General features: G+C 37.0%; 1 pseudogene; it reads left to right on the top strand.

Annotated features, from left to right (window-relative positions):
- The first annotated feature begins 257 nt into the window (after nt 1–257).
- Nucleotides 258–5,255, top strand: LOC122094823 (annotated as a pseudogene).
- The last annotated feature ends 2,459 nt before the right edge of the window (nt 5,256–7,714 follow it).

Genomic DNA, 7,714 nt, shown 5'->3' with positions numbered 1-7,714 from the left:
TTGCCTCCATTTCTACCACCAGAGCCTGGCACGCCACCGACAGATCCAACCTCATCAATCCAAATACTGGCGATGGAGACCTGCACAGCCTCTTCAATGGACTTACCAATGGTGAAATTGCATCGATCTCTAGACCTTGGTTCTTGATTCTACACCAAAGGTTCGATGGCTGAGTTTTCCAGACCGCCGCCGCTGACACCACTTCTTCTCCACCACGTTGACACCGCTTCCCTTCTCTACTTCTCAAGTTCCCTAATATGGCCTCTTTTGTTTCTATGTCGCTCTTCCAAGTCCTCCTGGTGGTTTCCCTCTTACATCTCTCCAATGCTGGAAGGAGACTCACTAAACCCGTGGAGGACCAGTCTATGCTCTTCCAATACCACAATGGTCCACTTCTCTCAGGCCAAATCTCTGTTAATCTCATCTGGTACAGCAATTTCTAACCTGCCCAACGCGCCATTATCTCATATTTCATCTCTTCCCTCACATCATCCTCACAAGCTTCATTGAAGACCCAACCCCAACCCTGTATTCTCACTTGGTGGAAGATCACAGACAAGTACTACCACCTCAGCTCCAAGAACAAGAAGCCCTCTTCCCTTTCTCTCCAAATGGGTAATCAGATCCTTGACGAGAATTACTCATTGGCCAAGTCCCTCACCATGAACCAAATCTTGCAGCTCACGGCTGGAGCCGATCATAGAAATGCCGTTAATGTAGTTCAGACTGTTGCAGATGTTGTTAGGACTCCCTATGGGTTTGAGTTTAAAACCCTATTGAGGAAACCACACAGGAAAAACAAGAACACGAATCTAATAAAATTATGGAGGATCGATTTGTACCTTTCACCTAGTATGCTGAAGATGATTGATGTTGGTCACTCCCACTTTCGCTCTATTGGCTTGGCTATGGATCTTCTACAACCCCTTAAACCTCCTTGGTTCTCTCACTTTAGTGGTAAAGTGGAGAAGAGTGAATAATGGTTGTAGGGACCCAAAACCTAGTATTTATAATACTGTCCTGCACTCAAAACCCTAAACCACAATGGGTTGAGCCAGCATATCCCTAAACTTGAGAGTGGACCGAACCAGTTCATGCAATTTGACTCTCACCCATTTAATCAACCCGAATAATTAATTTAGCCCATAAATCCAACAATCTCCCACTTAGGCTACATTAATTATAAGGATGTCTTTTAAATTGGTGTGGCCATAGAATCTTATTACATTAACCACTCTTACTGTGATTCAGTTGAAAAACCACTCACATCGAATAACAGCAGAAGATACACCTCAATATACGGCATACAACTTTCTGTTATTACAAACATAAGTAAGTTTCTTAACACGAATCTATGTGGGATACCATCATAGAAATATTGACATATCCTCAAATTACACTGTTGTCATTCTATGTTGGTCCTTAACTGAGATATTAACCTTCACTGTGGCAAATCGCCTTTGATCTGTGGTTAATATCTAACTGTGGCCTTCCGCCTATAAACTGTGGCAAATATTGCCTATGAACTGTGACAAATACTGTCTTAAAATGTGGCAAACATTACTTTTTGAACTGTGGCAAAATATTACCTATAACCAAGACAATTACTGCCTATAAAAACATTCTTAAATGAAATCATAAACCAACTATTTCAATAAATAAATGTGCATAATGTAAATGCTAAAACTTAACCATAATTCATCAAACTGTGCCCCAAAACATACGGGCTAAGGTTCAAAACATAAACAAATACTAAACAAAATCAAAGCTCCCACTAATCAAGCATTTCAAATAACTGTATGTAAAGAAATCCTAACTACTTGATAGAACCAAATTTTACTTGCTCTCAATTACTGGTGATCATTCTACCTCACCCTTTCTTGGTATCATCCTGCTTATCAGCCCCAGAATTCTTCCTCTTCTCTAACCATTTCTTGAAAATAAAACAGTCCTTCTTCACATGTCCTTTCTTATGGCACCAGAAACACTCTACGTTGTTGGTATTCTCTTCATCCTGAGCCTTTTGAGATGTGTCAAGTTCTTGAGAACTATTAGTCCTGTCATATGGCTTGACGATTCCCCTGTTGGAAAAATTTTTGTTCCTTCTGCTTGGTCCACCAGAAGATCCCTTGTGAAAAGTTGCATGTGCACTCTCAAACCTAGTTTGTTTCAATTTTTCTTCCTCTTGAGTGCAAATGGAAATGAGCTCATTTAGGCTCCAATCATCCTTCAGTGCAATGTAGGTAGATTGGATAACCTTATACTGACTAGGGAGGGTATTCAGTGCAATGTGTATAATATATTCTTCATCGATCTGTATTCCAAGATCCTTAAGTTTACCAGCATCAGTAGCTACACCCAAAATGTATTCTCTAACACTCCCAAATCCATCATACCTTGTATTCATTAGCCTGGTCATCAATGTGGTTTTCTCAGCTTTCTTGTTGTGTTGAAATCTACCTTTAATAGCATCCAGGAATTCTTTTGCAGTGTCTTTGATCTCTATGTTCCCACGTATAATTTCAAGAACTGCCTTTTTTAAAACCAGTATGCACTTTCTGTTTGCTTCAGTCCATTTCTTAAACTTGGTCCTTTCAGCACTTCTGCTCGAGTCTGTGAGAGGCTCAGGTTTAGGCTCCCTAAGTGCCAAGTCTAAGTCAAGAAGACCTAAATACAATTCTAATTCCTCCACCCACTTTTGATAGTTGTTACCAGTGAGTATTGGGATGGAAGATACATAACTTGAGGGAACTGCCATCTTACTACAGCAGTAACAACAACACAATACATGCCAAATATAAACCATAATATAAAAGCATGTAATACCATCAATATATTTTAAATAAGAGTTACAACTAAAAATGTATCCCTATCCTTTGGGACAGGAATTAGCTGATGCTCTTATATTATTCTTTTAACTGTGAAAACAACACTCACTTTGGAATTCAATCATCTTTGGGCAAAAGAACTCCAAATTCAATGTCCCTTTCTGAAATGTGGATGATTATCCTCAAACCTTGATGACATAACCTTTGGGAAAGTATCACCTTTACTGTTGGAGAAGATACAATCGAACTGAATGTACCACTTTGGTGGGTTTCACTCAGTTCTATCATATCTTTCCCATTAGAGATGTATATCTTTATGTTCAAAACATACATATAAATGTCACTAGGACAACAATAACCATACAAGAGTCACAACCGCAACTACATTCCTATCCTTTGGGCTAAGAATGCACTGGTCCTCTTGTAAATTTATATTTACTGTGAAAAGAACAATAACTTTTGAAATCCCCTCACCTTTGGGCTTAGAAACCTCTAGGTTACTGTCATTTTCTTAACTTTGGTGACATCACCTTTGGGCAAATGTCACCTACATTGTTTTCCTGTGGAAAATCATGAAATAATAAGATGTACCACTTTGGTGGATTCCACCTCATCATTTCATGGTTTCCTAAAGCAAAATTACTTTGCAACTAAGAATGAGCGGAAGCTTACACCCTTTTCCATATTAACATATCTCAATTTAAAAAAAAAAACTTCTCAATTTCATGGCAACCAATAACATATATATTTTTCAAAGCATTGATTTATGCCATTTTGTTTCAATGATTGAAACTAAATACAACATAAAATTTCAAATAAACATGTCATATTAAAAAATTAGATCATTAAATGTGGCCCGAAACAAAGAATCCAACGCAAAAAACAGATTTCAATTTGGCCTTAAAACGAACCTTTAAATGAAATTTAAAGTAGTTTAAATAAAAACGCCCTTTTATTTCAATGATTGAAACTAAATACAACATAAAATTTCAAATAAATATGTCATATTAAAAATTAGATCATTAAATGTGGCCCGAAACAAGGAATCCAACGCAAAAAAACAGATTTCAATTTGGCCTTAAAACGAACCTTTAAATGAAATTTAAAGTAGTTTAAATAAAAACCCAAAATGAACAAAAACCAAACAAGTCTTTTTTTTTTTAAATCAATCAAGACCAACCGGTTCGGCCATATGAATTCCGGGTCAAATTCGGGTCAATTGGTCAACGACCCGGTCAACCTTTGACCGAGTCAAATAGTACATATGAGTTGACCCACTGTGTCACCGGTTCGAATCGGTAGGGTTTTCGAGTTGAACCGGCGATGCCTCGCCGCCGTTTTTTTTTTTTGAATTTTTTTTCTCTCTCCTCCGGCAGCCGGTTTCCGGTGGCGCGTGCCGGCGCGTACGGATGTTTCCGGTGACTTGCGGCATACCGCCGCGACCGTATTCTCGTGATCTACAACTTTCGTGAAGAAAGTTTTTCCATACAGGATTTTTAAGTGATGGTAAAATTACGATTTTTATGATTTTCATGATTTTTAATCAAATCAGGTTTTAAGTAATAATCAAAATCTTCATGTACAAGAAAAATTCAATCGATTCTTGTCCCATGTGGTCTGCTCTGATACCAATTGTTAGAACTCCCTATGGGTTTGAGATTGAAACCCTATGGAGGAAACCACACAGGAAAAACAAGAACACGAATCTAATAAAATTATGGAGGATCGATTTGTACCTTTCACCTAGTATGCTGAAGATGATTGATGTTGGTCACTCCCACTTTCGCTCTCTTGGCTTGGCTATGGATCTTCTACAGCCCCTTAAACCTCCTTGGTTCTCTCACTTTAGTGGTAAAGTGGAGAAGAGTGAATAATGGCTGTAGGGACCCAAAACCTAGTATTTATAATACTGCCCTGCACTCAAAACCCTAAACCACAATGGGTTGAGCCAGCATATCCCTAAGCTTGAGAGTGGACCGAACCGATTCATGCAATTTGACTCTCACCCATTTAATCAACCCGAATAATTAATTTAGCCCATAAATCCAACAGATGTCATCGTCGAGAGCTTCTGTATGGACACATGCGGAATTCATAGTTCCCAAGGCAGGAAATCCAAGTTTACATACATTTGGGTGTAACTCGGAGACTCAGTGCCCGGGTCAATGTACTTGGGTTTTCCACCAGCCCATCTATAGTCCTCAGAACCCACCATTGGTCTCCCCAGACAATGATGTGGGAATGGATGGAAGGGTTATCAATCTGGCTGGTCTCTTGGCTGCAACTGCTACCAACCCTTTTGGGAATGGTTTCTATCGAGGCCCGACTGAGGCACCATTGGAGGCAGCAATGGGAAGAGCACCACTCGTCGCCGATAAGTTGTTCTGCAGCTCGGGTAGTCTAGATCTTGTCGGACTCACAGATTGAGGTACGGAAAAGGAACGAGGGAGAGAGTGACAAGGGTGATTAAAGAATATTTTTGAAATAGTATAATAAGGGTGTTTTACTCATAAGGGAAAAATTGTCATTTCACAACATCACTTAATAGAGACTCACGACAAGGGATCCGAGTCCAATTTGGTGAAAGAGAGGGGGTGTCCTCTAATATCGGCATTCTCCAAGGGGTGGCATTGTAAATTACCCAAATAAAAATTGCATATAAATTATATCATTACTAAATATGATTAAAAAATTAAGTAGTTTATACAATGGGGTAATGATTATAAACATTTCTTTTTAAAGTATGAAAATTTCACTTCCCTTCCCTATAAATACTCACTGCAACCAAATGGATCCTAAGGAATGAATCGATCTTGAAACGTGTTAAAAATCCCACTATCATCATTAATAGTGATTTCCAGATTTCTCATGCAGCAAGGGAATTTTATAAACATCAATCCATACATAGATTGTGTTTGATAGAATGAGAACAAACAGAATTCAGGAAATGTTGAAACCTACTCAACATACTTGTGAAGTTGAAACCTTAAATCCATCCATTACAGTTAGTATTTGGATCAGGCCTTGTTCCCTTTCTGCACCACCCTATAACCAATATTGTATGCACAATCAATTACATATTAGAAAGTTCAAAGGTTAGGAGCAAATAGAAATAAAATACGTATTCTATAATGTCGGATCATAGAATTGCATTCTGAAACATAATATAGTAACATTTACTCAAATTGTAAAAATCACTACTATTTTGCAACCTTTGCTCCCAATCATGGGTTGGAATCTTAATTTTGATATTGTCCTCAACCTCTACTTAGTACTCATTCTTTGTTGAAGAGAAATTTAATCAAAATAATAAAATGAGTAAGAGTACAATCTACAAGCAATTAAGAAAACCCAAGTTTGAAGTCTTCACCAAAATCTCTTCAAAATAAAAAGAATTAAAGGTATCAAACAGAATCAAATACCATTAGGTATTGAAGGAGATTATGAGTTCTAAGTCATATGGAAGAAAAGCTTGAGAATCCCCAACTCCCGCTCAAAGGAAATAAAAACAGAAAATCAGGGGTGTTAAAAACCCTTACTCAAGTTTTAGAGGTAAGGATGTGAATTTGAAACTGAACCGTTTACTGAAATTGAACCGAGCCATTTACTTCAAAATTGCAAAACCATTTAGTAAATGGTTATATTTCAAGTTTCATATCGGTTAGCTAAATGGGTTAGTTCGATTTTAACCGTTTAATCCGTCGGTTTCAAACCGAATTGACACCATGAAAATCGAACCGTTTATACTGTTAAAATCAACCCGTTTAACCCATATAGCAATTTAATAGAATAAGGAGTTAATTGACGTATTTCCAATGCCTCATGCACTTTAACTTCAGAACACTAACGATAAGTAGTGTTCATTAGTAGCTTTATTTGTATTTCACTTTCTCCATTTAATATTTTCCTTTGTTTAGTTGTTTGGTTTTCTAACAAAATAAGATGGGTTTAATTTAGGGAATAATTTAGGACCATAGAGGCTATCCAACAATTTATTCAATAATTTACTCCTATTATGTAGTTATATAATTAAATCCCTGCTTGTTCAATGCCTCATTTAATTTGATACAAGATTGAAGCGTTTATTAATAAAAATAAATTTCAGTAAACATGTGAATAAACTAGTAAACCGATTGCTAACCGTTTAGAAACCGTATGTATTAAACCGCGATCAAAACCATTTAAAACAGTGACTAAATGGTTTTGGTTTCAGAAAGTGCAACCGTTTAGTAAATGGTTCAATTTTAGTTTCAACGAAATAAATGTGAACCGAATCGAACCATATACACCAAAATAGAACCGATTAACACCCTTAGATAGAGGGGTTAAAGAAAAGAAAAAGGATTGTGGGAGAAAAAAAAAAAAAAAAAAAGCGATAACGGAAAAGATTGAGCTTTGTTGTGACTGAATTTGACTAATTTTTACGGAGTCGCTCAATATATGAAAGTGAAATTAAAGATTAAGATGATAATTAACTATAACATCATGTTAATGAAGTGACAGCTCAATATCGTCCATGCTGAAACGTCAAATTAACAAAGAAAAAGGGAAGCAGGTGTATATAAAAAAACACAGAGAAAGACTAGAAACCTCTCTAAATACAGCAAATCCTAAAATGATACTTATATATAGGCCAGTATAAAAAAAAGGACTTGCAAACAATAAATAGATATCAGAATATATGCACAAATATACCAAATAAATTCCTAGAAGTGGTATCAATCGTGATGTAGATCAAGCCTGCAAAAGAAGGGAGATTTTAATTAAATCAAATCAGACTAGCTAGCACTAATGTTGGCCCATCCAGCCAACCCAAAACCAGGAAAATAACTGTTCACTTAGCTGGTATGGTTTGATGGAACCAATAGCCCCCTTCTTTTGCAGGC

This window comes from Macadamia integrifolia, chromosome 12 (assembly GCF_013358625.1).
Source record: "Macadamia integrifolia cultivar HAES 741 chromosome 12, SCU_Mint_v3, whole genome shotgun sequence".
In the NCBI taxonomy this organism is placed as follows: domain Eukaryota; kingdom Viridiplantae; phylum Streptophyta; class Magnoliopsida; order Proteales; family Proteaceae; genus Macadamia; species Macadamia integrifolia.
Note: the sequence above shows the minus strand (reverse complement) of the source record. Positions and strands in the feature narration are given on the sequence as shown.